The sequence below is a fragment of the Lactuca sativa genome, chromosome 5 (assembly GCF_002870075.4).
Source record: "Lactuca sativa cultivar Salinas chromosome 5, Lsat_Salinas_v11, whole genome shotgun sequence".
Classification (NCBI taxonomy): Eukaryota; Viridiplantae; Streptophyta; class Magnoliopsida; order Asterales; family Asteraceae; genus Lactuca; species Lactuca sativa.
The window spans coordinates 276,166,512-276,182,896 of NC_056627.2; the positions used below are offsets into that span (position 1 = coordinate 276,166,512).

The 16,385-nt window shown below is 41.5% G+C and overlaps 1 non-coding gene across 1 annotated transcript; it reads left to right on the plus strand.

Moving 5' to 3' along the window:
* Nucleotides 1-15,321: 15,321 nt before the first annotated feature.
* LOC111893388 (small nucleolar RNA R71) lies at nt 15,322-15,428 on the plus strand. Its single transcript, XR_002850867.1, has one exon. It is a non-coding gene; the product is annotated as a small nucleolar RNA R71 (small nucleolar RNA).
* The last annotated feature ends 957 nt before the right edge of the window (nt 15,429-16,385 follow it).

Here is a 16,385-nt window from a genome sequence, read left to right on the forward strand (position 1 = left end):
AAGCGTAAGGAAGTATTTGAGAAGTTAAAGCAAAAATTATGTGAAGCACCGATTCTTTTTTTACCTGAAGGAGTTGAAGATTTCGCAGTTTATAGTGATACATATGGAATTGGGTTAGGTTGTGTTATGACCCAAAGGAATAAAGTGATAGCATATGCATCGAGACAATTGAAAGAACATGAAAAGAACTACCCCACTCATGATTTGGAGTTGGCAGCGGTAGTATTTGCCCTGAAGATATGGAGGAATTATCTTTATGGCACAAAATGCGAACTTTTAACTAATCATAAGAATCTTCAGTATCTCTTTAATTAGAAGGAATTGAATGTGAGACAACGACGCTGGCTAGAGTTGCTTAAGGATTATGACTGTGAAATACTTTACCACCCTGGTAAAGCAAATGTTGTAGCTGATGCTTTAAGCAAAAAAGTAAGCCTTGAAAAGAAAAGGTCGAGAGCATTAAGAATCGAAGTTGTCTCAACGATTGTAGAAAGTATCAAGCAAGCTCATGAAGAAGCTTTAGAGAAAAATTACCGAAAGGAAGAACGTTTGGGCAAATCGATAGTGTTTGATCAAAATGGTCAATGACTGAAGGTATTCCAAGATAGGATTTGGGTACCTAAGATGGGAGGAATAAGAGATCTTCTGATGGAAGAAGCTCACATGACCATATACTCGATTCCTCCCGGCAGCACGAAAATGTATAGGGATCTGAAACCCTATTACTGGTGGCCGACGATGAAGCTTGATGTTGCAAAGTATGTGGCCGACTGTGTGAAATGTGTGAGGGTTAAGGCATAAAATACGAAACCATATAGAAGTTTAGAACCTTTACCTATACCGATGGGTAAATTGGAAGACATCATCATGGGTTTTGTGACTAAACTGCCAAAAACAAAGAGTGGTCACAACATGATTTGGGTGGTCGTTGATCGGTTTACAAAAAGTGCACACTTCATAGCAGCCAACGATAAATGGTCTATGGATAAAATTGCAAACACTTATGTGAAGGAGATAGTAAGACTTCACGGTGTTCCTTTAACGATTGTATCAGATCGTGATAGTCGTTTCACGACAAGGTTTTGGAGAAGTCTACAAAAGGAATTGGGTACAAAATTATGTCTAAGTACAGCATACCATCCGCAAATCGATGGTCAGAGCGAACAAACGATTCAAACATTGGAGGATATGCTAAGAGCATGTACCTTGGAATTCCCAACGTAACTCGGATGAACATTTACCTCTGGTAGAATTTTCCTACAATAATAGTTTCCACTTGAGCATCAAGATGGCACCTTATCAAGCTTTGTATGGACAAAAGTGTCGAACACCATCATGTTGGCTTGAAGTTGGGGAAAAGAAGTTTATGGGACCCGAGATAGTTCATCAGACTACTGAAAAGCTAAAAGTGATTAAGGAAATGATGTTAGCAGCTCAGGATCGTCAAAAGAGCTATGCTAACAAGAAAAGACAACTAATAACATTTGAAGCTGGAGATTTGGTTTTACTTAAAGTCTCACCGTGGAAGGGACTTATAAGATTTGATAAAAGGGGAAAGTTGAGTCCAAGGTTTATTGGACCGTTTAAAGTTCTTCAGAGGATACAAAACCAAGCTTAAAAGCTAGAACTAGTAGAAGAACTAGATGGTATTCATAACACTTTCCACGTGTGTTATTTGAGGAAGTTCACAGGAACGGGTAATCAGGATTATTGTTGGATGATGAAATCAATAAATTTATTGTTGGTTGATGAAATTAATAAATTTATTTATTGTGGGTTGAAACCCTTATATGCTCACCAAGCTCCCAAGCCTGACCCATTCAACTTTTTATATTACAGGTAGTGGAACAAGAGCATAGTTGGATGATGATGAGGGAGTTTTGGATTTATAGGCCAGTAGATGTAAATACCTGTTGTAAGGCCTATATCATACTGTTTATGCTTTTGGTCTGTATCAGAACATGGCATCCCGAGGCTTTGTAATATAATGAACATAAATTTCTTTAAGAAATGCTTTGATAAATTTTTATCATATTTTATTTTGGGGACAAATTTTGCAACACCTTTTGAAAGATTACTCTGATTTTATTTTAAAATCATCAACGAAATCTGTCTTTTCTAGCCATGAAAATAGGGACGTCACATTATACTCGTTGGGTGGGGCCCGTTATGCTAGTTAGGGCAAGGGCCATTATACTCAGTGGGCGGGACCTGTTATGCGAGTTAAGGCGGGTCCCGTTATACTTATTGGGCGGGGCCCTTTTTCTGCTATGTTTGTATGGTATGTGGTATTTTGGGGAACTCACTAATGATTAATGATTCAAATGTAGACACGCCTCAGCAGAGCTCGACAAAGAACTTCTACTGTAGAGGTGATCTAGGGTTTGTAGTACAATACCAGGAATAATAAATGAAAATCGATTCTCACTAAGGATGCATGCATGAACCTTAAATACTAAAACCCTAATAAAATCAAACACGGTTGGATAGGCCCAAACCGGATAACAAAATAGGGCTAAGGACCGAGCCCAAAGACGCAACACTTCTGGACCCACCAATCTCCCCCTTTGCGTCAATTGGGGTGAGACTTCACTTTGGTGGAGGTTGAGGAGTTCGCTTCACAACCTTGAACAATCTTGGAATAATGGCAAGAAGAGTCTGTCTGAAAGCCATATACCACCAAAGCATGTCAGAGAATAGTTTCTTGTCTGCGTCACTGTTTTGATCACACCCATGGATAAGTTCAAGAATGTGCTCCAAGAAAGAATTGGAGAATAGATGTTTGTCAGCCAGAGCAAATAGGCACCATTGATCTTCGCCTCTAACAAACAAGACGGTATGAGACTGTGGATCAATTTTTCCTTTTACCATCAACTTTGTATCGCCTGCCTTCCCGATTGACTTGATTAAGGGCCTCTTGCGTATAGCAGCAACAACCTCCTGATCTATCTTTGCCACTTCATGAATATAACACATAAGCATACGCTTAATGTGATTAATGATTGGCTCATATTCGTTCTGATTGGAGAGAAGTATGTTGATCAGGAGAATCCAATCGTGTGGATTCGGATTTGGCAAATCGACAAGCGAGACCGTATGGACCGAACCATCTGATCCTCTGGTCACTTTAAACTTGACATTAATAAACATTCCAGCAGCAGTAGGTTTCAGCACCTTGACAGTTGTGATCTTTTTGTTACTCCAGGTTAGGTATTGAGGTTGAGAGAATTCATGATAGTATTCAAGTAATTCTTAATCAATCTTCGGGTCAGGGGAAGGAATCGCCATTGTAGGCTCAAAGCAGTTGAAGATAAACGCCTTACAAGTGATTGGCATATCAAATTGAGAATCCTTAGAATTCTCGACATTGAAGGAAAGAACAGGTTCCAGCCAGTGTGAACTCGGAGCTTCAATAACTTCCCTTCGAAGCCTTTCCAACGTCCACAGAGGAAACTTTAATTTCCCCTGATTAAGCAGATTCGCTTCCCTCTTCTCATTGTCCTTATTAATTCCTTCAGAAACTTTATCTTTAATCTCCTGAGCAGAGGGCTTGGCTTTGAGAGGACTTGGTTTAGGAACCGATTTTTCAATAACATCAGCATCATCCTTATCATCATTATCATCAGCAATTCCTTTTCCCTTATCCTGCACACCCGAACCCGAAGCTTCTTTCCCTTTCAGTTCAGTAACCACTTTTGGTTGTTGTGGTTTCGGGTGTTGAGGTTTCGGTGGTTGAAATGAAGTCTTTCTTTCTTCTCCCCCTTGTTGTGGAGAGACAACGGACTCCTGAACACCCTCTATCCAGCTTAAAATACCAAGAGCAGGCCATAATTTCTCAGCTAAATGATGTCTAACTGAGATGGTAAGAACTGAATCATATGCTTCAAGAAGATGGACAAGAATAGAATGAACATTACCAACAGAACTTTTGACCACAGACCGCTTCAAACGCAGTGATTCAAGTTCCTTGTTCGCTTGATTGAGCTTGAGAGTCTGGGTTTTAAGTTGAGTTGTCTTTAGAGCAAGTTCATCCATCACTATGATTTCCAAGGAAAGATCTGCCTGAAGTTGATTTAAACATTCATAGACCGAAGCTTGATGTTAGACTTAATCAGAAGAGAGGTTCTGGTGAAGCACCTCAAAAAACTCTTTTTCTTGTTGAAGAGATTGAGTAAGGTTCTGAACAGAGGCGTTGACAGTGGTGGCGTTTTGAGCTGCAGCACCCTGTAAAGACTTAAGAAAAATATTTAGAAATTAGTTTATCAACTTTTTCGGTCACATCCGTACAAACTTTTGTAGAAGCATCAATGGCTGAAGTGGCTTTGGAGATTGACGCTTCGTGTTCTGAAACCCAGTTGGCTATTAAGTCTTTTAGGACAGACTGAAGAGGAATCCTGAGTAGATGAGGAGGACATAAGCTTATCTAGCTTCTCATTCAGCTCCTTGAGATGGCGTTAGGTGACAGGGGCGTCTTTATCATCGTCGCTTTGTACCCTGTAAGGACGATAGTAGAAGGTGTCAAAGTCGACATCTGCACCACCAAGAACTATATTGGTCTCTGTTGACTTGGTAGGTGATGGAGTTTTAGTAGTAGGAGGGGTTTTGGGTGCTGAAGTACAAACCCCCGTATCAGATACGTTGGTCTGCACTCCAGTGGTGGTAGTTGTAGTTTCTGAAAATATGGGTGCAGGAATGGGAATGGTGGATGATGGTTAAGATGTAATGATAGGGGAAATGGGAGGAAGGGTAGTAGGAATGGAACCAGGTGGAGGACAAGGTGCTTGGGAACGAGGAGGTGTGCCACCTCGAACTGAACCTTCATCATTTGAGCTTTTGCTTTCAGATTCACTTGGAATTAGGGGTTAATGACCAGAAGGTACGTACTCCGAGTCGGAGTCACTTGATGATGCAAGAATTAGCTTTCGAGCAGGTTTCTTGACCTTCTTCTGCTTGGGCTATGAAGGTGCTGCCTTCTCTGCCTTTCGCTTCTTTGGAGATTGAACCTTTGATACTCTACCTCCTTTTTCTCCCTTTTTGGCTTCTTGCTTCTTGCCCCTTTTAGCAGGTTTGTCTACTTCTTCAATAGACTTTAACATTTCAGGCAGAAGCTCCCTTCGACCACAAGAGGGAAGCTTCTTGTACTCCTGAAGAAGCTTGCTTGCAGGCGACACACATGCATACATCGACTTTGGGATGGAGCCAACTAAGTGAAATTTGGAGGGATGAGTGACAATGATGTCTGTGATATGAAATGTAGCAATAGAGGAAAGTAGAGAATCTGCCATAATGGGAACATGAAAACACTCCATTATCGATTGAGTGATGATGGTCCAGAAATGAGCACATGCGATTTTTGTATGGCGAGAAGCAGATGATAGACTTTGGACTAATTGGAGCCATAAAACTAGACCATAATCAAGGTTGAGCCCATGGTACAACCCATAAAGCAGATTCATAAAAGACTTGCTAGCACCGTCGGATCCTGCACTCCATTCGGAAAGCCCTTTGAAAAGAAGGGTGAACAGTCCATTCCATTGAGGAGGAAGGCATGATTTCTTGAACTTTGTTACGGTAATTAGGGTTTTAGTGTACCCTATGTTGTAAAACATTGAGAAAAGCTGACCTGTAGAGATTGAATCAGGATTCACCATGGATTCGTAGGAAGCGAGCCCTAGCAACGAGCAAAAGCGGTTTTTGGAGATGGAATTGTGAGAGACAAGCCATTGGTACGACTTCCACTGTTGATAAAGCTTTGATGAGTGGTGACATTCAACCACGTGATACATGTAAGTATCGTAGAGGAAGGGAGTGAGATCGATGAGCAGGTTCTAGTTTGGCTTGATTGCAAGAAGAGTGGAGCGTGTAGAAGTTTCTTGAATGGAAGAAGATTTTTCCATTGTTGATGCCGGAGGATGAAGAAGATGAACAGTGAGCAGTAAAGCGCCTGAAATCGTCTTTTTTTCTTGAGAGAGTAGAAGTGTGGTGAAGAGTAAGATCACGGTGCTCAAAACCTTATACACGATTTCGTGGAGAGAGAGAAACCAAGAGTAATGATTCCACTAATTTGGGATTCTTGAACAAATTTTATTGGAGGGGGATGGGATGGACCTGCACCATCAGGAATGGACTGAGCGTTGCGGATGGTCTCATCCACTGCGGTCATCCAATCTTGAATTTTGAGAATGTTGGCTATGGTGTTCGTGTTATTGATTACGTTTGCCCAGTATTTAGCCACAATTTGTATTTCTTTATCCTTCTGTTGAAGTTGTTTTGTTTGTTGATCCTTTCTTACTTGAAATGCCCTACGAAAAGCTTCATACTTTATGATTTTGGATTCAGTAGACGGTTTATACATACTCCAAGATTTATCAGAATCATTTCCATCAATGCCTTAATGTCGCACCAAGGTGTCCCTCGGGTTCACGGATCCTTGCACATTGGTGCTCACCGTGCCTAAACCACTTGATTGTTAGGTAAGTAGAGTAGGATTTCCTGAGCTTCCTTTGTCTCCTTCACCAGTAGTCAAGTTTGGCCTCGACTCAATTCTGGCAATGACTGAAGAATTGTCCTGCGGTTGGGAAGGTGTATTTAGTGTATGGATGACAGAATCAAGTATGGAACGCAACTCCTGTTCCTCATAGAAATGAATTCAGGAATCCCTGGAGACCTTAGGGAGAGAAGAACCAATTAAATTCTCTTGGGATTTAGTTGGGGGTGAGTCTCCGTGATCGGATGAAGCAGACACACTTACTGTGTCTAAGTGGTTGGGGAGGGTTGAAGCTAATGGGTCTGCGGGGACCCTAAGGACTATCAGAGTCTTTTGAGAGACTTCGGTATTAGTCCGGTTGCGCATATGGCTAAGACTAGGGTTTGTTTTCCATTTCTTGAGGAGGAGAAGTGGGACAGAGTCATCATCAGACTCTTCTTCAATATTGACTACGGGGGTCTGAATTGGATCAGAATCTTCATCAGAAGATACAACATGTCTGAGTTTGCATTTTTTGGATGGTTCTGCTTTCTTGGATGGTTCACCTTTCTTGGACTTTACATGGGAGGTTTTTCTTGAAGAAATCTTCTTAAGCCGTCTTGCTAATGGAATATTAGACAGTGTAGTGGAAGATGGAGTTGTGGTATGCTCCAGATCATGGGGTGCTGTAGAGGCTAGTATAGTCTGACGAGGTAGAGGCGGGGTAGAAAGGTATGAGTCAATACCTTCCATAGCCTCTATGTGATCTGTGACTTCTTTAGTCTCAAGTCGAATAGTTTTCAAAATGTGTATAAGTAAGCGTCTTAGAGGTCCAAAGATAGATTGATGTTTAGAGGGAGGGTACCTTTTGAGATCACGTGTGACAAAGAAGTTGATGTCGTTGCCCATGCTGATCTTTGCATCACGATGGAGGTCTAAAATGCATAAGTACCAAAATCTTGCAAAAGTGAGCTATGTGGGATTTGGTCTCGGATTCTCCTTAGGGATGTATTGAAGGAAGTCATCCCATAAGATCTAGCCATACTTGACACTGTGGCCAGTGAAAATCCTCCACACCAATTCGAGCAGCTTAGGCCCATGTTATTTGTGCCTCTAGTTCTTCTTGACAAACTGTAGATGACAAAGTGACAAAAAAAATTGCCAGACTGCAAGTAATTGATTCTTCTTGAATTCGCCTATCCCCTTGAGCTTTTTCTAGTACCCCATTTGGTAGAGTGAAGTGATGATGTCTGTCACACTTGGAGAGAAGAATTTTGTAGAAGGATGCACCAAAAGGTTGATTGCATTCAGAAATTTATCTTTGGTCAAGATGACCAAAGAATCATCAACTAAGTTCAGATGAACTTCTTGCAGGTTGATGAGGGGGCGAAATGCCGAGAATCCACACTTGAAAAGGGTTGAAATTGGAACCACATCGTTGAATGAGTCAAAGGGTCCAAACAGAGGGTGATTTTTAATGAACTTGATCATGAGACAAATGGATTCATTGTACGTTGAGTGATATTCAAAGATAGCCCTAAAATTATGTGACAACCCGAAACTTCTAATCCATGTAATTGATCTGTGTTTCAGCACCAAAACTTGAGTTCATTGTCTTTTATTAAATCTCGTGATTCCATATGGGTGCTTTAGAGTTAGTATAATTTTGATACGAGTCTTAGAGAGGGTTGGAGAGTGTTTAGTATCACAAAATAGGGCCAAATCTCACCAAATAAGGTGTGTGCGGCCACACACCTGTGTGTACGGCCACATACCAACCGCAAACACCCTCAACCTCACACTTAATTCAATTTATGGATGGATACCCCTTTCCTTCATTCATTTAGATATTCTCTTCCCTCTCTCTACTTTCTCTCTCTAAATCATCAACCAAGAACACTTGGAAGACTACATAATCGTGATCTACTTCATCTTCAAGCTAAGTATAGTGGTAAACACTTGAATCCCAAGCTTAAAACTCATTATGTTCATCATATTCATCATCCCATGAAGCTGTACGGCCGCACACCTTCAAATGGGGGCAGCATTCATTCAAAACTCCCAAGAATGAAGAGCATACACTTCAAAAATCAACATAGGGACTCAAATGAGGAGTGTACGGCCGCACACTCCTATGTACGGCTGCACACACCCTATGTACGGCCGCACACTCTTGTGTGCTGCCTCACACACACTCCTGGCCGCACTCCCCAGCCGCACACTCATTTTCAAGACCATACACCCACTCTAATAACCATATTTGGTCCTAGACTTGCATAAATCATTAAGTTTGGATCATAGGACACTTATTCCAAGCCCTAAGGATGTTTTTCCATCATGTTTAGTCATGAAACACCTTAGTTCTAACTCATTTATGTGTCATCACATGAATAATAGGGGCCATAGGAGTTCAGGGCATCCGGTGACACTCGAACTCTAGATTAAGCGGTGAGTTCATACCCCTACCTTTTTTTCACTGTTTTTCACTATTTTTAGGGGGGACACAAGCAAAGTACAAGGGATTACTTGTACTCAAACTTGTTTTCGTGTCTGTGTTTCACATATTATATGCTTTTAACATTGATTGATACAAATGATAACTGTTTGAACATGTAGATCAAGTAAACATATGTTTGTGAAATGGGTTTATAAACTGTTGTGTTTTACATATTTCACAAATAATTTCCACATTTTATCAGATAAAAGCATGCCATTAGAACATTTGAAACATAAAACTTGTACACTGTATATCCTCGGTAACACTCCGTAGAGATACGCAAGTGGAGGACTATCATATTATTACTAGTAAATTTGTTAGTCCTGTATGATTGGAGACACGTCCTCGGTGAACACTCCACAGAGATACGCGAGTGGAGGACTGCACCCGTAACCAGAATCTATGGGATTAGAGAGCGTGACTTGAGTGTATAGATCTATACATGGCTGACTACCCCACACCTGGCTGCTAGCTACAGTCGAACCGAAATGGTTCAAGGGTGACGAAAGTCATAAGGTGATGTGGACTACTTATTGCCACATCTAGTCTATTGTATGGTTATGGAACTCGCAATTAGGATAACAGATATTTACTTAACAGTAATAATAAATAACTTCTTACACGATAACCAAGCTTCAGAATACATCTTTTACATTGATAACCAGCATCCATGAGAGCATGGGGATTTTCTGGGGAACGTTTACATAACCAGAAAAGTGTAACAAACCGGATAACTTTACATCTTTTACAATTGGTAAAACACGATCAAGAAAGTATGGGACTTTCCTGGGGACACATTAGTACATAACTAGATCAGTATAACAAACCAGATATCATAACTGTACATTTTCACAAGAATAAACGTGTTTTCAGTGTACAACTTTACTTTACATGTGGAGAACAAAAACCACCCTTTTTAAGAAAATATGGTATTTTCTTGGTGTGTGTAACATTTTCAGAAACAGAAAGGAAACTCAAACATTCTCACAAAACACAAATCGCTTATGAACTCACCAGCGTTATGCTGATTTTAAATCCGCTTGTGTTCTCAGGTCAGCATTAGAACAGGTACCCAAAGATCATTTTGTTCCAGGTAGGAGTGCGCAGAAGACCAGTTCGTTTTGTTATTATATACTATGTATCACGACTATATAATTTTACTTTTGAAATAAATGTAAAACTTTTCTATATGTAATGTAATGGTTGTTCTAGTTTACTTACTATGTGCATTGGATTTGATACTCAACATGGAGTCAACCCCGGAAATGTTTCCGCCTTCGGTTTTCGGGGTGTGACAGATTGGTATCAGAGCCCTTGTTTATAGTGAATAAAGTATACCAAACCTTACATGGTATAAAACTATAAACACTAAAGGGCCTAATTGCTCTGAATTAAAAGTATCTGCAAACTATAAGTATTTTCAAAAATATATAAGTATACCGAACCATTGAGATCCGTAAATACAAGTAGAACAAAACATAAGTAAATGGGTGTTGTGTACTGCGGTTAAACCTGGGCAGTTATGTAGTCGTGTCTAGGATCAGTATAGCCTGGCAAACTATATTCATTCGAGACACGACCAACATGTGCTTGGGAGTGACTGTGGTATGCGGCATGCCTAAAACTTACCCTAATATCACAAACAATCGAGCCAGTGTCATCGCGAATCATGGAATACTATGGGAGTATTTCTCGAGCCAATTCTTTGTAGAAATCCTCGTTCACGTATAGATCCTTGATCATTCCATTAGCGATAGTTTACCTGCTTTGATAACTCTTTCCTGCTTTATCGCTTATTTGGAATAAATATCTATCATATCTCTCGATTCAATTCAGATGACTTATCATCCTCTTTTTCTTGATCTTATTAGATCAAGATGCCTCCCAAAAAGAGACCCAGCTCAAAGACCAATAACCCTCCGCCACCACCTCCTGAAATTGATCCCGTGTTATTCCAGACGGCTGTTACCGCCGCGGTGGCAGCTGCTATGTCCCAAATGAACACCGGTGGTTCAAGAGGTGGTACTCAAGATCAAGAAAGCAATCCGGGACACCGAAAGGAGGGTTCCTATAAGGATTTCATGAATGTAAAACCAACATCCTTTGATGGCACTAGAGGTGTCATTTCCCTATCCCGGTGGTTCGAGAAAATCGAATCCATCTTCGAAATCTGTGCCTGTGCTGAGTCCGATAAGGTCAAATTTGCAGCCTGTACCTTCAGTGATAAAGCCTTGACTTGGTGGAATGGCCGAGTCCAATCCTTGACCCTACCTATAGCCAATGCCATGGGCTGGGACGCCATGAAAGAACTCCTCCTTGCCGAATACTATCCCCGTGGTGAAATGTAGAAGCTAAAGCATGAGCTCTGGAACCTGAAGATGAAAGGTTCCGAAATTGCTGCATACACTTCCCGATTCGATGATCTTGCCCTTCTCTGCCCTGGTTTGGTCACTCCTGAAGGCAAAAAGATCGAGAGGTTTATTTGGTGATTAACCAATCCAACAAAGAGTCATGTCTTAGCTGCTCACCCGGATACATATGATAGTGCTAAGACTTTAGCCCAAGCCATAATTGACCACAGTGATGATGACGAGGAAACCACCATCGCTCCTGAGTCGACTAAAAGCAGTGGTGAGAAGAGAAAATTTGGAAGAAAAAGAAGGGTCAATTTTCCCAAGGATCCTCCAAAAGATAGCAAACAGTAGCAGTCCATGCTGCTACTACCCCCGTTGCTGCTGCTTCTGTTGTGGGATCTACCGCTCAAACATCTATTAGCAAATATGCTGGTAACCTTCCCCTATGTGACAAGTGCAAATACCACCACAACCTGGGCCCCTGTCGAGAACTTTCCTGTACCAATTGTGGTAAGAAGGGGCACACGGACCGATTTTGCAAGGCTCCAACTCAATCGGCCAATCAATCTTCTGGAGCAGTCGTCGGTCAAGCCTGTTACAACTGTGGTGAAACTGGGCACTTTAAAAGGAACTGCCCCAAAAAGTCTGCTGCTGATAACACCGGAAGGGTCCTCGCCATGGGACGGGAGGAAGCGGTCGCCGATCCCACTGTTGTCTCGGGTACGTTCCTTCTCGACAACTCATTAGCTAATATTCTTTTCGATTCGGGTGCTGAGAGCAACTTTATTAGTCATGCAATCAAACATAACCTAAAACGGAATCCCCAACCTTTAACCGAAACATTTACCGTCGAGATGGCGAACGGTGAAAAAGAAAACGCGAGTGAGGTTTTCGTAGGTTGTACCCTTACCCCGATCTACAAGCCCTACTTCCCTCAATCTTGTCCAATTGACTGTTTGAGCAACTGCAATTTCCCTGTTGTAAAGCCACCCCAATCTGTTGTTCCAACGGGTCAAAACATCACGGGCCGTTGTCGCGGGAAGATTGTAAAACGGTTGCAAACCCGCAACCCCAGCTGGAACCTCTCTTCTTGGAGCCATTCCTGCAAAAACACGAAAAAGAAACAACCAAAACAAATATCCACAAATTAAACATAAAAGAAAAATGAATTATGTTTAGCCCCAGAATTCACATCGTGAATCATGTAAGATTCACGTCGTGAGTTCGTAATCGCAGAAGGCAGAATCTTAACAATTGGGGAAAATCCAGTCAAAATATCCTTGGGTTTTACTCCTATACCACTTCCAAAAACTTAGCACGAACATTCCAAGGTTATTACGAATTGTAAAGAATTAATTTCGTCATTTAACAAACCCTAACCCTAAATTCCTCTACTAGAACCAAAAATTAAACTTAATAATCATTAATTGGTACCTTTGTTGGAAGTATTACGTAAGCACAATGGTGATTAGTAGAATTGTCGGCTAAAATTGCAGCAATGGGGACCAAGGGGGACCAATTTCTGTTTCCACTTCATGAACAATAAACAAATGAAAGGGTTTACTGGTTTCCAGGGACTTATCATGTGGTCCCGTACTTTTAAACATTCACATCATGAATTCTATAAGATTCACGTCATGAATAGTGTCTGGGCTTAAATTTGGGCCATGTACTCACGGACTGATCTTGGGCTTGCTAGTCTAATGGGTTAAGCCATATAATGGATTATGTGTCCGATTCATTCACAATTCACGTCGTGAACGGCTAACTATTGACGTCGTGAATTAAATCTGGAAAATAATTTTAGAATTTGAACTAAGTTCTTAATTATTACTACTTTCGTTTTGAGGTCCCCACATTTTGTTCTAATAGAGTTGGATGACTCGGTCTAAGTTTTCAAAACTAAAATGCAAAAAGAAAGAAAAAAATTTCAAACCAAACTCGGGTTGCCTCCCGAGAAGCGCTTCTTTTTCTTGGAGTCTTGAGCTCGACTCCGTGCCTCTTACGTTGAGCCTTCGGAGGAGTCCTCCACCAAGATCTTTTGTTCCTTGAACCGCCTCTTGTAAGCTTGAACTCGCCTTTTATATGCCTTCTTTGAATTCTCCTTTTTAGCTCTTCCCACTTCTTCAAGCTTGCGTTTTGTGCCCTTGGGTTCCTCCTTGCACTTTATGTCATTCTCCTCATCTTTCACCATCGGCCTTGTTACTCTTGAAATGACCTCCTCTTCATCACTTGTTAATTCCTCTTCCTCTTTGCTTACCTAAGAAGGCGGACTCTTGTAAGCTATGACTTAAATCAAATATGGAACAGATGCCCTTGGTTTTGTCCTTTTGACTTGATGAACTGCCTTTATCTCTTCTTCCACGAGCTTTTCTAGTTCTTCTAGTTCATTCTCTTCATTAATTGTGAACACCTCTTCTTTATCTTCTTGAAAGTCATCCTTTATCCCAAAGACTTCTTGTTCATCTCCAACCCTCAAAGTTAGCTTAGACTCGCAGATATCAACAAGGGCACCAGCAGTGTTAAGCAATGGCCGACTAAGGATTATCGGAACATTCAGATCTTCTTTCATGTCCAAGACTACAAAGTCTATTGGAAAAACAAATTTTCCAATTTTCACCAAAATATCCTCCACTATGCCTCGGGGTTGCGTCACCGAACGGTTCGCCATGTGAATCTTCATTTTTGTAGCCCTCATCTTCTGTATCTCCAACTTTTGATAAAATGAAAAAGGCATTAGATTAATGCTAGCCCCAGAATCGGCTAAAGCATTAACCTTCATTTTGTTCCCAAACTCACATGGAAGAGTGAGGCGTCCAGGATCCCCCATCTTTTCTGGTGTTTCTCCCAACACAGCTTTTGAAGTTTGTTCACTTAGAATCACTGTAGACTGCATCTTTAATTGCCTTCGAGTGTCTATCAAGTCTTGCAGTAATTTCTGGTTCTCGGGAGCTTTAGATAAGGACTCGACAAAGGGGGTATTAATCGGGATCCCCTTCACATGCTTGACAAAATCTCTATGCTCTCTCTCCAGTGGACTAAGGGTAGCTTGGGAAGGAAAAGGAAATTTTGGCTTATAAACCGAACTGACTGCGGAATTTTTCTGTTCATAACGGGCCCACGTCGTGAACATATAAGGTTCACGTCGTGAATTCTGGAACTCAGCAGCTTCATGATGTTCGAGCTTGATCTTCTTCATCTTTTGATCAGGCTTCCGTGGTTCTTCTTCCAATGCTTCCAAGAACTCCGAGATGGCTTCTTCTTCGGTGTCTATGGCCATTACATGAGATTGGTTCTTTACTTCGGGATTCTTCGGGGACAAATTTTCATGAACTAGAGTTGCTAGTTGACCAAATTGCACTTCAAGGTTATGGATGGAGGCTTGCTGATTCTTTATCAAAGTTTATTGTTCCAGAATAGCAGAATCAGTGGCATCGTGTCGCTTTTCCGATGCTTCCATAAACTTCATTAAAATGGTCTCTAGGTCGGGTTTCTTCTCGGCTGGTGGCTGCTCCTTTTGATAGAGGCCTCGACCTGTCTGCCTATACTTCTCTTCTTTTTGCTTCTTATACTTTTCATATGGCAGCCACTCCCTCTTCGGTTTTCTCCAGTCCTCATCAAGCTTATCCCCACTAGAGTAGCACACTTGAGCCGTTCTGTTCCCATAATCATCTATATTGCAGTCCTTTGTCAAGTGTGGACCACTGCATCTCTCGCAAACCACTCTTATGGCATGTATCGACTGGTCCATCTGTGTTATCCTGCGGTCCATATTATTTAACATGGCCATGACCGCTGCTATTTCTTCAGTTTGGGACCCTCCTCCGCCTTTGATTCCTTCTTGCCTCGGGTTGTGGTATTCGTGAGAGTGTTTCACGAATTCTTCAGTTAGCTCCTTGACCTCCCTTGGATTTTTCTTTGTCAAAGGTCCTTGAGAATCAAGGAGTTGTCTTGTCATCACGTTGACCCCATCATAAAAGATTGACATCTCTTGCTGCACATTTAGGTCATGTTGAGGGCAATTTCTAAGTAAGCCCTTGTATCGCTCCCATGCTTCGTATAGTGACTCCCCCGGCTGTTGCTCAAATTTGGCTATTGCCTTCTTGAGTTTGGCTATCTTGGATGGCGGGCAAAACTGATCCAGGAATTGCTCACGCATCTGAGCCCATGTGGTGATTGTACCCGGTGGGAGTGCTTTTAACCACTCCTTAGCAGCTCCTTTGAAAGTGATGGGAAGCATCCTAAGCAAGACTGTGTTTCTGGTGACATTTGGGACGTTGAAGTAATCTGCAATGTCGTTGACTTCGTCTAGATGCTTAAAAGCATCCTCATGATCCTTCCCGAAAAGTGGGATGTCCTTCAGTGCTGTCAATATGTGTCCCTTCAGCTCGAATTTGGCAGTGGCAGGAATTGCGGGTTGGACTAAACTAGGACCCACATCTTCTCGGATCCGCTTCTTGTAAGCTCCCATGGACATTTCTTCAATTACTGCCATCTCGTTACTTGGCTCGTTCTCGGGTTCACTCGTGTGTTCTTCAAATTCTGGCTCAGTATCGCTTTCGGACTCGGTTTGCACGGGTGTGTGATCCAAATGCTCAAGATTGCTCTTGTGCTTCGCTGATGAACTTGACTCTCCTGTCTTCTTTCCCGACATCATAGAAAAGGCTGACTTCAATTCTTGCAAGGGCGTCTTTTTCTTGTGAATTGCAGACTCGGGATCTTCAAGTGGTGGCACCAAGGGTGTGTTTGAGCTTCTGGTCATGAACTCCTGCAACTTGCTAAACTAAAACGTAAAACTGGACTAAAATAAGAAAAACTAAAAATGAACTCTTCAGGTTTCACGTCGTGAGTGTACTAAATCTCACGTCGTGAACGCTGTGACAGAAAAAAAAATTAAACTAAGATAAGCTAGCAAACAAAATAAATAACCAATTAAACTTTTTGCAGATTTTATTCCCCAAAAAGAGGCGATTAATCTAATGCAACTAAATAAACTAATAATCTGCGCCGTTCCCCGGCAACGGCGCCAAAAACTTGATGTGCACAAAAGTACACACTAATTTTAATA